The sequence below is a fragment of the Metopolophium dirhodum genome, chromosome 6 (genome assembly GCF_019925205.1).
Source record: "Metopolophium dirhodum isolate CAU chromosome 6, ASM1992520v1, whole genome shotgun sequence".
Classification (NCBI taxonomy): Eukaryota; Metazoa; Arthropoda; class Insecta; order Hemiptera; family Aphididae; genus Metopolophium; species Metopolophium dirhodum.
The window spans coordinates 36,168,265-36,185,720 of NC_083565.1; the positions used below are offsets into that span (position 1 = coordinate 36,168,265).

The window sequence follows — 17,456 nt, forward strand, 5'->3', positions numbered from 1 at the left end:
TCTTGATATAGATAATAAAACTATTAACATATTATATGTATACAGGGTAATCCAATTAAGTTGGTACACTAATTATTCGAAAAGTATTAACTTTTTTTGAATTTTTTTTTTAAACTTTTAGATTTATGCTTTTCTAAAACTGTATAGTATACAACTATTTTAATTTTTTTCACCCTTATATTTATTGATGAAACCACAATAAACTTATGATTGTCAAATGGTAACAGAATAAATAGGTCATGAATTATTAAAACAATTTTTTTTATGAATTCATGGGTTAACATTTTTTTTTTTTTGTTGATTGGTTTGCGAGAATCAGCTCCTCAAAGTATTGGCGGTTGAAGGAGGTGTTATAGCCGGTACAGATGAACAACTTGTATTTATAAAGCCCAGAAGGTATAACTGATAAATTCGATACCGTTCGACCTAACTACCTTAGGTACCTTATATTAGACATAATATTGACCCTAACAGCACAGACCTTCCCGGGTACCATCTATAAAGCGCCCAATTGATGCTTAACTGGAACTTCCTGATGGGCTGCATTTCGACCTCCCTGGTACCTGGTATAGTACTCAATTGATACCTATTTGGAACTTCCCGATGGGATGTATTTTAATCGTCCCAAGATCTACCTAGTAATTTGAGTTAAATTGTAAATATATATATAATATATCAATACATCAATATACTATATATCAATACTATTATTATATATTGACGTATTGTGTAAACCTGGTATATAATATTATATAGGTACTCGTACTTCTTAATTTGTTATTTTATTATAAACAATAAATATTTTGTTTATTATCGATGTTTGTGTAGTGTATGAGCTGCTTAGCACTTTTTGCGATTTCTATACATCTAAAGTAGCAATCATTTTATTGCAATCAACTTCCTATATTAAAATAATTGTAATTTACAATATATTATATTATTAATTATTATGGTTCTAAGAACTAACAAGTAAACAATACTAAAATCTATAGAATATACTATGGCGTTGCTATCGCGGAGTACCTACAGACCGGTTGAGGTTTTTGTTTTTGTTTGGAAATATCAGCTATTTTTATATTTTTCGTGAATATTCTAGATCTAAGCATACTTCTAAGCATACCTCTCCCTACCCACATGATGAACGACGTCGATACCGCGCAGTACGATATGCCCGACGAGTGACCAATGCGTATTTAGTATTTACTATTGTACTATCTAATATAATATTAATATTTAATATATTGTTTATAGTTAACGAGTATAACGGCGGCAGCACATTGTCAAATTATTAATATTATATTTTAGTGTTTCACTGCGACGCTCCACGCTCCTCAAGGTATTCATATTCCACGGTTACGAAAAATAATTTTTTTTTGCCTCGTGTTTGTTTCGTGCGTTCTAGATTAGTTGTTGATTGTTGTCGTTGATGTTTGGTTTGAATGTTTCACTGTTTCGGCGTTCCGTCATTGTGTCTTGCATTTGCGTATATACCTAGTGTTGTTTTTTGTATCTACGTATAACGTTTTCCGTTTAGTTTACGGATTTATTGTACTTCGCTAAACTACTGAACGTGTGTCAATTTTCGTTGATCGTACTTTCCGTTGAGGTTTCCACGTTCCGCCATTGCGTCTTGCGTGATATAAGTAAGTACAAAGTTAATTATATTTATATTTATAATTATTTAGAACATTCAGTTTGTAAGTATAACCATAATATTAGTAAATCTACTAAGCGTAGAAGATTTTTTGAAGAAGTTGAAACATTCGACTTTTTAATTGATAACCAACTTGAATTAGGCATGAAATTAATAATATGCTCAATAAATCCAAAACTTTTCCTAGTTTGCTAAAACTATTAAAAGGGCATAGATGCATAGTGGTTTTGAAAATTTGAATAATGATTGTATTTGAGTTATCAATTACCTAATTTAATTCTTTATAAATAATAAATATTAGCTCTCACAATGTAAACTAAATAACAATATTGATTGAGAATTACATTTTATATTACCTAAGTATATTAAATGCATTAAAGTAATAACTATTATTGTTTAAAATAAAATACGGAAGAATACATAATATTATTACATATTTATGGTAAAGTTGACTAGAGTTTAGACACATTTTTATTATTTACAAACTTAAGTACTTATACCTATTTTATTTATTTTACATTTAGGTATATAGTTAAGATAAAAACCATGTCAGAATACTAGTGAAGAAGATGTTAGAATCATGGAATTAAGGTATTTATTTCAATAATATTTATTATAAATGTATAGGTCAGAACAGTCTATACCTAATAAACATTGTTACACAATAACTATGGTTATTGTTTACAATGCTTTTGTTAGTTGAGTTGGTTTAATTTTATTAGCTATCAGGACAAATAGAATGTCCATGATCTTCACAAACATACTTTTATAAAATACGGATATATATTAGATATCTACAATTTACTCTGCCTCTGAAAAATCTCCGGTCGAGCTTGGATTGCCCCGTGCGCACGTCTATGTCTGCACATGTGTTAGGTAACTGAAAAAACTATATACCTAGTGAAAACGATTGAATGTCCTACTGTATTATGTGCAGATATATGAAAACTAAAATTATTTTATATCTGCATAGTTAATATATGTAAGTAATTTAATTAAATTGATGATATTATAAAAATTCTAAAATAGTTTTTCTAATTTCACAACTTTAATTACAAAATAAATAAACGAATAAATATGTCAATATAATCATAAAATAAATTGTAACTACCAGGCATAGGTAATTTTTAAAATTTAGACCAAAACAATATGTTTTATTGTTTAATTTGTTAGTTACACACTTGTATAGTTGTATACTATAAAAAAATTGTACAAAATAAAACGGTGCACAATGAGAGCTTTTATAACAACACGGATTTTGAAGAATTCCCATTACATAATTTAGATTCCTTAAAAGAAATAGACCAAAAACCAAAGTCAGATACATTATTTTACAAATGTTTGGTAAGGCTTATAAAATGTTAAATTACTATTATTTATAAACAAAGCATATTATATTTTTTCCCTAGGTAAAACGATTGAAAGAATTTGGTGGTATTAATGTGTATATGGTGACCAAATGCATCATGGACTTCTTGATGACTGATAATTTAGGGATGCAAATATCTATGACAGGACGTGGAACGAATAATAGGAAAAATGAAAAAATGTCACTCATTTCATTAACAATATTTAAATTGATAACACGTAAGTTGAATTTTTATTATAATTTTATTAACTTATATTGTTAAGAACACATTATTATTACTGTTAATACTTTATATTGGGTAATTGATTACCCACCCATTTTTAATTAGATGATTAATAATGGTTTTTATTTCTTGTCATATTATTTAACTTGTTAGTAATGAATTTGATGTTTATGAGTGTTATTAATTGAAAATTGTATGAAAATATAATATGATGGAATTCCATTTGAAGTGTATATTATAATTTATATTAACACAGATACTTCATTTTCATCTCATTTTTTTTTTTTGTCATTTCTACTTACTTTTTATATTAACACTATATTATTTATATTTTAATTTAATCAAAACCAATTGGATAAGTGTATATTTTTGAGAGAAAGTATTGGATTAACAGTATGCTAATATTTTGATAATAATTATGATTTAACTAATTACATTTTCTTGTAAAAAATTAACTTATTTATTAAGAGGACGTTATACCCGCATGTGTTGTCTCCGTCTTACAAGTACGTAACATAGCATATTATACGCTCAGCACGTGTAGCTCCATAAGTATAAAAATTAGAGCGAATTGACCTCTTATAAAATCTAAAGGTAAGATTATTATCTAGGCAACCACATGGGCTTTTTATTATATTTTAATTTTAACGCGAGTTATGAGTATTTTAAAATTGTAAATGTTTTATACATCTTAAAATACTCATAACTCGCTTTAAATTAAAATATACTAAAAAGTCCATGAGGTTGCCTAGATAATAATCTTACCTTTAGATTTTATAAGATGTCTATTCGCTCTAATTTTTATACTAACGGAGCTACACGTGTTTTGCTGAGCGTAAAATTTGCTATATTGCGCACTTGTAAGACGGAGACAACACATTTGTAAAATGTTTAATCAACTATTATTAATCATGTTTTGAACCCTTTTGCATTTTGAGATAAACATTTAAAAGTCAACATTACATAAATAGTGGTTAGTTGTATTTATTCAATAATGGTAAACAAATGTTGCATTTATATGTTTTAACGCTGAATAAATGTTCCATAACCATTAATGTTTATTTACTAATGAGTAAATTTCATCTACATAATCATACATGTGATAATAATTTTTCATGGATTTTTAATAATTATTGAAAATCATGTATTTTTAGGTTTTTTAAATTTTAAATAAATTTATAATATTAATATATTATTATTTATACTATAATTATTACTATAACTTAGGTTTAAATATATAAATAAGTAAATAAATATATTTTGTATTATATAAAATGTGTGTTTTAATTAATGTGTGCTTAAATATTCAATTAAATATATTTATCATCCTGCGATGCATTATTTTCATGATTCAAGAAAAAATGTTGAATACTAAAATTAGTCACAGTTAAAAATGCTTTAGGTGATATTACATGGTTAACTCTTTAGAGATCTAAAAGTTTTCAAGAGAATTTTATTAGGCTAGTTCAGACACTGTTAATGATTTATTTCAAACAACAAGTGTGGTAAATCGTATTTGTATACAATTTTAACTAAATTTAATACTGTTGATTTATTTATGCTTTAATAACACTCTTTTGTTTCTATCTAGGCTTTAAATTAATAACATATCTATATCTATATCTAATTAAATATATATACTGCAGTGATATTAAATTGATTATCACTTATAATATTACCTATAATAGGTATCTATATATTTTTATGTTAAGATTTAAAAGTTAAATTTCACTTACAGTAAATAACAAATACACAAGAGTTGAAAAGTTATATTATATATAATAATTATTACAAAATGTAATATTTAACACTATAAAAACTGCTGTTGATATATTATTATATAATATATATTTTATTACATACTTAATATAATTATATTTAAAAAAAATATCAGTTATTAAATAAAATATTAATACTATTGCAATAGTTATAAAAGGTTAGGTTATATTTTTTGTGTTTTTCTTTTTATGTTAGAGACGCTTGTGCTAGGACATATTTAATCTCTTCTTCCATTTCACTTTCAGAAACTTTATTTTTATACTTAGATTGTTGTTTAACAGCATCTAAAACAAAATATTTACTAAATTATTATACCTGTATATTACAAAAGAAAATACATATTGAAAGTATACAAATGGCTATTATAAATATCTGTAATCATTAGATTTAAGGCAATTTTGTAAATTATCTTACCTAAAAGTACAGAACAAACAGCTAAATTTGAAAATTTTACCTTCTTGTCAGATTTTCCTGAATATCAAAATGTTGTAATAACTCATCTGAAATTAGTTTGTTCATAATTCTTTTGATCATCGATTTGTAATGTTTTCCACCAATATAACTAGGTTGGTTAGTCTTACGTGAAACAAAAAATAACAGTACATACTTTTTATTTAATTATCTAAGTATATAGGTATATCTATACAAGCAAATAAACAATTAATAATTAAAAATATGGCGTAGGTATTGTTTTCTTACCAAATTAATTTTAAAGGCTCTATATCCAGATATTTTGTCATTAAATGTATCAAGTTCTGTTGTATTATCCAATGGTAAAATGCAATCACTTATATCATTTAATGTTGATGTATAATAACAGTTGCTACTTGTATTTGAAATGTTATTACTATCAATATGTGTTTCTATTGATTCAATTATTTGGGCAATGTCCATTTGATTATTGACAAGTCTTTTAAGTTCGTGTTTGACAAAAGCCAATCTATATAGCAGCTCTTTTTGAAAATCACGATCTGTAAATAGTAAGAAATTAGATTTTATTATAAATAGATATTTGAAATATGTTTATGAAACAATTAGCACATTTAATAGTTATAGTTCTGTATGTTTATTTTGTTAATCATAATATGATGGGAATATTTTACCCAAAAAGTTATCTAAACACGACATGCACTAATGATATAATTACATTTATGAACATATTAAAATACAAAAAAAAAAATTCTAAGAAATTAACAAATATTCTATTTTCTTAAAACGTATTATACAAAACTTTGTATATTTGATTATTTCCATTTCAGAAAATAATTTAAAACCACAATAAAAAAACACATGCATTTAAGTAGCTACGAAACCCATCATTGATATTAAAGCAATAAATATAAGGACTTTATACTATAGTAAGACTATTTGATTGAACAACACAAATAAAAAAAAGTAAGGTCTTTCAAGTTTCCTCCGGCTCAGCCAGTGGTTTTCTGCTACATAAATGGATTGGAGAACGTTCTTTTTTATTTTATCCTTTTTGTAAAATTTTTCTTTGATTAAAAATGTTTAACTTTAAAACAAAGTGCCTCATACGTTATTCCAAAAATATCATTCGTAAAAAGTTTGATGTCAAGTGAAATGAAATGAGTAAATGACAAGTGATACATTTTTTCATTCTGTTACCTATAAAACATGCAACATATAATTAAATAGTAATTTATCATTTTCTAAACATCACACATTTTTTTTTAAATATTTAGTATATTAATATTTACTAGCCATATTTTCTATACACGATAAAATTTTCTAATTATTTTGATTTGTGCAAATTATTTAGAGGTAAAGATTCATAAAAATGTTTCTTTTTAAATCTATTATTTTAAAATGTAATACAAAATTGCTCATAGGTTCGTCTACATTTATATAAAAAAAAATGCCAAGAAGAAAGGAAGATCAAATTTTTATGAATTTTTCAAGTTAAAAAAAAAACCAATAACTGTAGTTACATGAAAAATACTACTGATTATAATATAAAAATAATAATATACCTATTTGATATAATAATATTTATTTATTTGAACCTTGTACAGCGGATGATTTATCGGTTCTTGTAAGTCCTTCTTTAGTCATTTCTCGTGCTTTTATTACTGAATCTATTCATATTAAAAATACATCAATTAATTTTTCTGATTATTAGTTCCAATAAGGTTTTAATCAACTCATGTCTATTTTAAAAAAAACTGATATTTTATGGACATTTTTCAGATAAGAACATTGAATATTTTATTGGTACAAAAAAACTAAAAACCTTTAAGTGTGTCATATTATTAGGTGTAAAAAGTCAAATATTAACTTTATTTTTAATGAATAAATTGAGAAATACCATTTATACCACTCTAACTTCCCCATTGTTTTTAATACTTTAATTTTGTATTGATTAAACTCCACGTCATTTGGAAGACTTTTTCTTTCTATCAGCTTTCTAAGAACTGAATCTTTTTTTGTAATGGGCAAGAACACATACCAATTTTTTATCCAGCTTAACATACAGCCTCTATTGTATTTTTATCAATAAATACGACAACTGAATAGGTACCTATTCATTATGATTTTTATATTTTTCAATCAAAATATATGATACTATTTTAAGTAAATAATATGATATTTATTATTAATTTAGATATTTCATCAATCAATAAATTATACATATTATAGATACAATTATTAATACAAATCAAACAATAAAATGTTACCTATTTAATGTAAAAGAAATATTTACAATATTATTAAGACATTATATGTAATACCTAATATAATGTGATTTAACAAAGTAAACTTTTAAAATTCAAACAATTAAATTTGTTCATCTAATTCTAATATTCATATGAATGAATAATTGGATATGCAATACTGTTATTAAGATTATCAAATATTATCATATATTTACAAAAATTTGTATGTTCAATATATATAGCAGTAAAATTTGTTGATAAATCATCAACTATTATAGCATTACCTAATTTTAAGCTATCGATAGGTTTACAAAAAATGATCTAACCTGGTTCAAAATTTTACATAGAAACACTGTGTTATTTGTGCTGGGGTCATAACAAATGTTAAATACTTTAAAAATACAGTTTATTTTGTTTTTTAAAACCTATATAAATGCCTGAATGAGATTTAATATTCATTTTTATGTTGTATTTAAAAATTATTTGTTATTGAGGACTAGTATAACATTCAACTAAAGGACCTTTACAGTGTTCTTTTTCATAAATAAATTTTACTTTGATTTGTGTCAGCTGTTGGCACAATTAATGTTAAAAACTCCCTGTAACGATAAATGACCTGCTCCAAAGGCTTCTCGTGTTTCCTGACCATTACCTTTAAAAATTTCATGAAGTTTTCAAATGGAAAACATGTACAATTATCAAGGGAACCGTAATTTCTATAATCATCTGCTAAATGTATTAAGCTATGAATATTATGAGATGAAAACCGGGCCCTATATATTTCTTAAAATATTTCAACAAAATAAAGTAAACATTTTTCAGCAAAATCAACAAGTTTTTTATTACTATTAAGTGATAATAGAATTCTAAATGAGACATGTAAACTTATAAAATTATTGTAACATTCTTCAGTTATAGTCCCTTTTAGAATAATAGCTCCTACATACACTATAATAAATTTAAACTCTGTAGCCACTTCATTTAATCCTCGGAGTTTTCTAGGAAAATCATTTGTCATAAATGGTTTGATAGATAAAATATGTTTAGAAATATTTGATATATCCCGACTTTGTATACGAATAGATAATGGAGCATTTTTAATTATACCTAACCATAATATAATTAGTTTTTTCATAACACCTAAGCACCCCATATGCAGTGTTCAGATTTGATAAGTATTTTTTTATCTAGATAAAGATAAAGATAATGGAACTCAAATGTATCTAGATAGATATAAAAGATAACTTAACTAATATTTATCTAGATAAAAAAAGATACAATTTTTTTTTAAATGGATTTTAAATTTAGGTATATTTTAGTTGGGCAATAGGAACATAATAATAATAAGGATATAAATAAAAATAATTACATTATTTATAAACCATAAACTTGGTTTGATAATCTGTATAAATATTTAAAATGTGTTTGTATAATTTCGCGATTTGTATCAATAAAAAATATATCTAGATGAATTTATTTAGATTAGTAAAAAATTTATCTAAGATGAATGTTTAGATACCTTGTAACTATTTATCTAGACAAGATAAAATATGAACAAATAATTATCTAGATAAGTCCGAACACTGTCCATGTGCATATAGTCCACACTGAAACTATTTACCATGTTAATATGCGGTATTTTTGTTTGTACAGAAATGTCATTAGTGACATGATGTTCATCATCAATACGATTTAAAAAATCAGTATGTGTTCTTTTAGAATAGTTAGATCCTAATAAACAAGTAGTATTGTTAACACGATCACTTTCAATTAGGTACACATCTTGAACATGAATAATAACCGTTGCAATTTTTAGTGCGTGTAATAAAACTACGAGCAGGAAGATCACAACAAATTGTATCTAATACCACAAATGTTATTCCATATTCTGTCTTAAAACTATTTAGGGATAAACTTTTTAATTCATCAACCATACTTCTGAAGTATAAATTGCTGCATTGAGGTTACTCTTTCCCCCAACAAAGACCAATAATAAATAAATTAGGTTTATTTAGAGGATAACGAGCATAAGCCAAAACTGGCCAGAAAGAACTAGAAGAACTCTTTGTAAGTGGTAAGCCGTCAACCCTTACAACTAATTTAATAACTTCCTCAAAAACGTTTGGATCATAAACTGACATCAAACCATTTGATATTCCAAAATGATAATATAAGTCAGAGTTAACGGTTTGAATTTGATTAGTCATATCATATTTATTAGTTATCATAACTATTCTAGAATCAACTGTAAAATTATTAAAACAATTATGCTCTTTAAGAATTTTTAATAAACTAGAAAAAGCTACGGATGTTATAGAGTTATTAATTTTCCATTTATCTAACAAATTCAATATTAGTTATTCATCATTAAATATATAAATTTCATAACTATTGGACTCATCAGTATCAGAATAGGAATTATATGAAAAATCATTTTGATCAAAATCACTCTTATCTGAAAAATAATTAAGGGGGGTTCAAATAAAAACAAATTGTTTGATGTACCATCAACATAATCAGATAAATAAGAACTTTCCAAAGGCAGTAAACTTAAACTGTCATGAGATGTACTTGGTTGTGGATTTAACTCGAGTTGATTATCTATCAAAAAATCTACAGTCTCTAATTCTTCTAAAAATCTTTTACGCTTAGTAGATTTACTGAGAGTATGGTATGACATAATTAAATACAAATACCTACTTACCAAACTTAAATGATTATAATTTACCTACTTACCAAAACAACTAATATAGGTTTAATATTGTTAGGTTTACTGTTCATTGTATAATATATATATATAGGTAGAAACACTTAATAATCATTCTCTTCTATACAATAGTCAGCTTAAAACCAGCCTGAAAAAAAAATAATTGTTCAATGAATTTTTTCGAATTAATATATTTTAAATTTAAATAATTACTTACTTACCAAATTAGGTACGATGAGAAATTTAGTACCTAAATCAGTAAAGCGCAGCGGTTGTAACTTTATAGGTAGGTGCTCTGAACGAAAATCAGGAACGACAGAATCTTGTTTATCTCTTCTATACAATAGTCAGCTTAAAACCAACCTGAAAAATAAATAATTGTTTAGTGAATTTTTTTCGAATTAATATATTTTTTATTTAAATAATTACTTACTTACCAAAATAGGTACGATGAAAAATTTAGTACCTAAACCAGTAAAGCGCAGCGGTTGTAACTTTATAGGTAGGTACTCTGAATGAAAATCAGGAACGACAGAATCTTGTTTATCTCTTCTATACAATAGTCAGCTTAAAACCAACCTGAAAAATAAATAATTGTTTAGTGAATTTTTTTCGAATTAATATATTTTTTATTTAAATAATTACTTACTTACCAAAATAGGTACGATGAAAAATTTAGTACCTAAACCAGTAAAGCGCAGCGGTTGTAACTTTATAGGTAGGTACTCTGAATGAAAATCAGGAACAACAGAATCTTGTTTATCTCTTCTATACAATAGTCAGCTTAAAACCAGCCTGAAAAAAAATAATTGTTAAATGAATTTTTTCGAATTAATATATTTTAAATTTAAATAATTACTTACTTACCAAAATAGGTACGATGAGAAATTTAGTACCTAAACCAGTAAAGCGCAGCGGTTGTAACTTTATAGATAGGTGCTCTGAATGAAAATCAGGAACGACAGAATCTTGTTTATCTCTTCTATACAATAGTCAGCTTAAAACCAACCTGAAAAATAAATAATTGTTTAGTGAATTTTTTTCGAATTAATATATTTTTTATTTAAATAATTACTTACTTACCAAAATAGGTACGATGAAAAATTTAGTACCTAAACCAGTAAAGCGCAGCGGTTGTAACTTTATAGGTAGGTACTCTGAATGAAAATCAGGAACGACAGAATCTTGTTTATCTCTTCTATACAATAGTCAGCTTAAAACCAACCTGAAAAATAAATAATTGTTTAGTGAATTTTTTTCGAATTAATATATTTTTTATTTAAATAATTACTTACTTACCAAAATAGGTACGATGAAAAATTTAGTACCTAAACCAGTAAAGCGCAGCGGTTGTAACTTTATAGGTAGGTACTCTGAATGAAAATCAGGAACAACAGAATCTTGTTTATCTCTTCTATACAATAGTCAGCTTAAAACCAGCCTGAAAAAAAATAATTGTTAAATGAATTTTTTCGAATTAATATATTTTAAATTTAAATAATTACTTACTTACCAAAATAGGTACGATGAGAAATTTAGTACCTAAACCAGTAAAGCGCAGCGGTTGTAACTTTATAGATAGGTGCTCTGAATTCAGGAATCAGGAACGACAGAATCTTGTTTATCTCTTCTATACAATAGTCAGCTTAAAACCAACCTGAAAAATAAATAATTGTTTAGTGAATTTTTTTCGAATTAATATATTTTTTATTTAAATAATTACTTACTTACCAAAATAGGTACGATGAAAAATTTAGTACCTAAACCAGTAAAGCGCAGCGGTTGTAACTTTATAGGTAGGTACTCTGAATGAAAATCAGGAACGACAGAACCTTGACTATGCGAGTCGTAACTATCGGCAGTCATCCGAGTAGATACACGACACTAATCATAATAATATATAACTTACAGGAAAATAACGAGAGAATATTATAGAATTTTAGAATAAGTTTAATATTATTTTATTATTAATCACTCAAATATAATACACAGAATCCTGGTTGGCGTAATGGCATCTGAAACTCTGGCGATTATCACGAACGACCCAAAGGTTAACGAATAGTTCAATAATCAAAGTCGAAATGCCCAATGCTGTAGAATACTGTTGTGTAATTTTACGAAAAGCCAGTTTAATTCTATTTTGGTCTCCCTATAACAATTTTCTGATTGGACAAGATAAGCCATAAACCCATAACTGGCAGCTGCCGCACCGACAACCACTGATGGGCGATGCCGATATAGAGACATGGAGTATGTTTATGTATATTATTATGGTTGTCGGCTCTGTCCACTTACCACGGTTATCTGCTTCTGATACCAATAATATCAATATTGAAACTATAAACTCATCCTCACGATGCGTACTATACGCTTTGTGTCATCTGTTTATTCTGTTTATACTTTACATGTTTACATCTGTTTATTCTTGAACACCAGCTCTCGCTAATTAAATTGTAGTATAATTGTTGCCGCCGCAACATAATTATACACCTACCTATCTACCTATTATTTAAATTAATTAATATCGGGTTATAATTAATAGCGAGGATAGCTGGTCTCACACACACACACACACACACACCATCACCTGTTGTCGTTATAATATTTTATTTTTATATCTATTTAAATGTGTCCTGTGAGTTATATAATACCTATATGTAGATTATGCCCGTTATCGTATGCCGCCGCACCGGCTACGTGAATATTATTTAACACGGCCGCCGCGATATTTTGTCTCGCATCAAACGTTGTCGCGTCAACACCGGCGTGTGCCAAATTATTATCAGTGGTGTAGTGGAGCCGGTGCGTATACGCGGGTATACGGCGTATAACGACTTCTCCAGTTTTTGGTTGATGCGTATACTTATAATATAATTTGTGATACGCAGGTATACGGATATACTGTGTAGCTATAAATCAATAATATTAATAGTATTAACGAATAACCAATAATACCAAACATATTTCCTTGTGATCATGTTCATTAGGAACTATTATTATTTTTACATTTTACACATCTATTTTTAACTTCATTGCATGGATCTATATTTATTATATATATATATATATCATACGTCTAAAATTATAAGCTTATCTATAACGATAGCCGACGCCGAGATTCACGGTCACATGCATTACTGAAAATAATTTTGTCAAAAAATATTATTTTATGTACCTACACTGTGTCACACAATAATTACATAAATAAAACAATTGATCTACAAAAAATGATGTTTTCATTTATTTTTAATCATTCAAAGTTGTGATACCTAATTTATATACTACCGAGTATACATTTAAGACTATAAATATTAATAAATATTTAGGTTTTTTGACTTTAAAAGAAGTGGGGATAGGGGGGTTAAGAAATTAACATAGGTAATCATAAACAATTTAAATGTATAATCATATATTTTAGGAGTATGATTGTAAACTATAGAGACTCAATTGCGGTAAGGTAGTAGTAAAGTGTATGTAATTATAAATATATCATTAGTAATAGCGTAGTATATATAGTGGTTGGGGGGGGGGAGAAGCCCCCCACGTTTACATATCAAGTACATTAAAACGTATACTCAGTAAAAAAATTACGACTACATCACTGATTATTATATATTATATTATTCACTTTTCAAAGTAGTGCAAATATTATTTTTATTATAAATTTATAAACATTAGCGCCAGAAGTGCCTAAGTATTATATTGTTACACAAATTAATATATTATACCTTTGTGACGGCGTGAATCGCCAATTTTATTATATCTGTGTGTTAACACCATTTGCGTGATTTTATTTGTATGTAAATTTATATAATTTAGGTAGCGGCTGGCCAGCAGTGCACCGACAACCTGTGAGTTATTTATTTTATATTATTATTATCATTATTATTACGATATTTTGTTAGATTTATTATTATATTCTGTCGTGCCACAAGGGCCGTACATTATTTATTATTATTATTATACTCCATTGTGCCATAAGGGCTATATATATTTGTTATATTCTAATGTGCCATAAGGGCGCATAGTTCTATTATATTATTATTCAGCTTGGTCATAAGGACTGCATATTATTGTTATATTTACATTTTGTCTGGTCATAATAAGGGCCGCAGTGCCGCACATTATTTGCATGTATTATTGTACATATTATATTTCTCTATTTTGTTGGACCAGAAGGGCCACGATATATATTATACTGTAATAGCCATAAGGGCTTTGATTTATTATTTATATTATATTTTTTATACCTTGGTGTTGCTGTGATTTTTATATATTTGTAAAAATTATTATTATTGATATTGTGTATTATACAGCAACTCATTAACCAGCAATCGTGTTACCATTTATTTAACTTAATTTAATTATTGTATACACACCCACATATATACACATATAACACACAGATAATACACATAATTACACTACACGCATTACGTAGTTCGACAGTATTTGCCCGGCGATCCCGACCACTGTTGTTCGAACTTCGAACTATTACACCATTACACACCCAGCTAGTGCTCGCATATTCAAGACCTAGGTGTTAGTGGTGAGCAATTATTTAGGTGTCCGGGGTGCGCGTATTATCGTCATATGCTCCCGGCCCGTACAATAATAGTATACTACTTTTTGTAGAATGGTAACGAACGAGTCGTATAAACTGCTTGTGGTATACTAACTATCCGTAGATAAGACTGATAACAGTTACAGTTTATATTACTATATAGCGGACAGCTGTTATATTGTGATAATTACGTAATAATAATCATGATTCATAAACTAATTAAAAGAATGTTGGTATATTATTATTATAATAAGTAGCAATATGCCTACCATAATATTATGCTACTTATAACACGTTTTTTTCATCTGTAGATAAGGACATACCTAATTATTGTATTAAAATGTTTTTCATTTTCTTAGTTAGCCTATAACTTTTTTTTAAATACTGAGTAAGAGTTCAAAATATATTATTATATATATTATATATATATTATTGTGAATTCTTGGATTTCTTTGAACATGTTGCTGGTGTTGTGCAAATAAATTAGCTAACTCGTCGAAATTATAGTTATTATTATATTTTCAAATCGGTACAAATGAAATAAAATTAGAACTTTAAGTAGGTACTTTTTTAAACGTTTGGAATACGTATACGACTACGTATGAATTACCTATTTTGCAAATATAGTGACGTGGCGTGCAGATATATCTATATATCCAATAAGTTATAAATATATTGTATACAATTATTGAAGTTAATAAAATATTAATTAATACGATATTATATCTATAGAGACATACAAAGTAGTCAAACGTTTTAAATTCATTCGACTTTTAATTCGCTGGCGTGTCGTATGATATTGAAGAATATAAGAAATAATAAAAATCTTTCGACAATTCCTTGATGTCGTATACGACTATTATTAGATCGCGCAGTTCGAAGATTGTGTAAGGTCTTTCCAGTTTCAACGATGTCGATTATCGATAACGACGATTAACACAGTTATATCTATTATTTAGATATGTGCATTGCGCGTGTTACACAATCATTGAAATTTAGTACAATTATATAATATAATAATTTTAAGTAATAAAAATTATAAGACACCAAAAGATACGTCAAACGCGATTATATACATGAAAATATAATATAAAAATTAATATTTTTCAATTTTGTATCAATTATATTTAAGACTAACTACATATTATACTTCAACTAAAAAGTAGCACATCAGTAAATTACTAGCAAATAATTTTAAATGGTGTGTTCATTTAGGCTTGGAAAACTCATGTAAAATAATATTTTAATTTATTATATATATTAAATTTATTGATAATGGAAAAACATAGACATTACATTACGATTATGTTACGATAATATTATAAAAATATTATAAAAATCTAGTCCTAGTGAGAAATTTGGGACTGGTTTCACTCCAATATAATTCAAAATTTTAACTTAAGCGTTTATTAATAATTATGACATTCTAGATGTTGTCATAAAATTAAAATATAAAATGTAAATTTATACTAACTGGACACAACTATTATTAACAATAAATTATTGCTTTAAGAAATTGAATGAATATTACAGTTACATATATTTATAACAATTAATGGTACTCGTGATATTAATGATACTATATACATTATACAATATATAATATGTTACATAGGTAGGTTAATTATGTTATTAATAATATACATACTTCATTTTATCGGAAGAAATTACACATTTACACACTGATTACAAGCAAAATAATAAATGTATAACTATTAACTAGGTATACAATATGTTTTCATTGTTGTAAGTAACAGAAAACAATGATAACCACGTTATTCAGTGGACTTTGATCACTAACAGGACGTTATTAGTCAATAGTCATTGGGTACTATACGGCTATTATATATTTATAATGGACGAAACCAATACATATTTTATTTGGATATAATAATATATTAATATAATAAGCTATACTATGTAGGTTCAATATTTATCAGTGAATAGTATTTATTTCCATTGTTTACATAGCACACGAATCAAAATTAATTAAAAACGGATTTTTGATATTTATACGATTATAATATTGTTCTACAAAATGAATGCTACAAAATGTAATTAAATTAAGTCTTTACTAAAAACTATTTCAATTATTGACAAAAATTATAAGAACCTATTATATTACAATATTATTTTAGTCAATAACATTTTTTGGTATATGGAACTAATTGGTAATTTCATTTTAATAAAGCTCGCATTAAGCTAAATAATTGGTAACATCGTTTTATGGAAAACAAATACCTACTGAGGTTTTAAGAATTCTCATTATATGCACAGCTGGTTATAATTTTAAAATATATATAAGTTAAATTTTTTTGTACACGGAACCGATTGGTAATTATATTTTAATACAGCTGGAATTAAGCTAAATAGTTCAGTAAATAGTTTTATCGAAAACAAATATTTATGTTTTAAGAATTGTCATGAAGAGGACGCCACACCCGCGTATGTTGTCTCCGTCTTACAAGCGTGTAACATACCA

The 17,456-nt window shown here is 26.5% G+C and overlaps 2 long non-coding RNA genes and 1 pseudogene across 2 annotated transcripts; 1 reads left to right on the plus strand and 2 right to left on the minus strand.

Annotated features, from left to right (window-relative positions):
* Window positions 1-1,374: 1,374 nt before the first annotated feature.
* LOC132946184 (uncharacterized) lies at window positions 1,375-3,230 on the plus strand. The gene is made up of 3 exons (XR_009664679.1): window positions 1,375-1,643; window positions 2,179-2,245; window positions 3,064-3,230. It is a non-coding gene; the product is annotated as an uncharacterized LOC132946184 (long non-coding RNA).
* A 1,942-nt stretch (window positions 3,231-5,172) lies between these two features.
* Window positions 5,173-10,383, minus strand: LOC132947768 (uncharacterized; annotated as a pseudogene).
* Window positions 10,384-10,671: 288 nt separating this feature from the next.
* Window positions 10,672-11,153, minus strand: LOC132946077 (uncharacterized). The gene is made up of 3 exons (XR_009664648.1): window positions 11,064-11,153; window positions 10,848-10,989; window positions 10,672-10,773 (listed from the first exon to the last, which is right to left on the minus strand). It is a non-coding gene; the product is annotated as an uncharacterized LOC132946077 (long non-coding RNA).
* Between the last annotated feature and the right edge of the window lie 6,303 nt (window positions 11,154-17,456).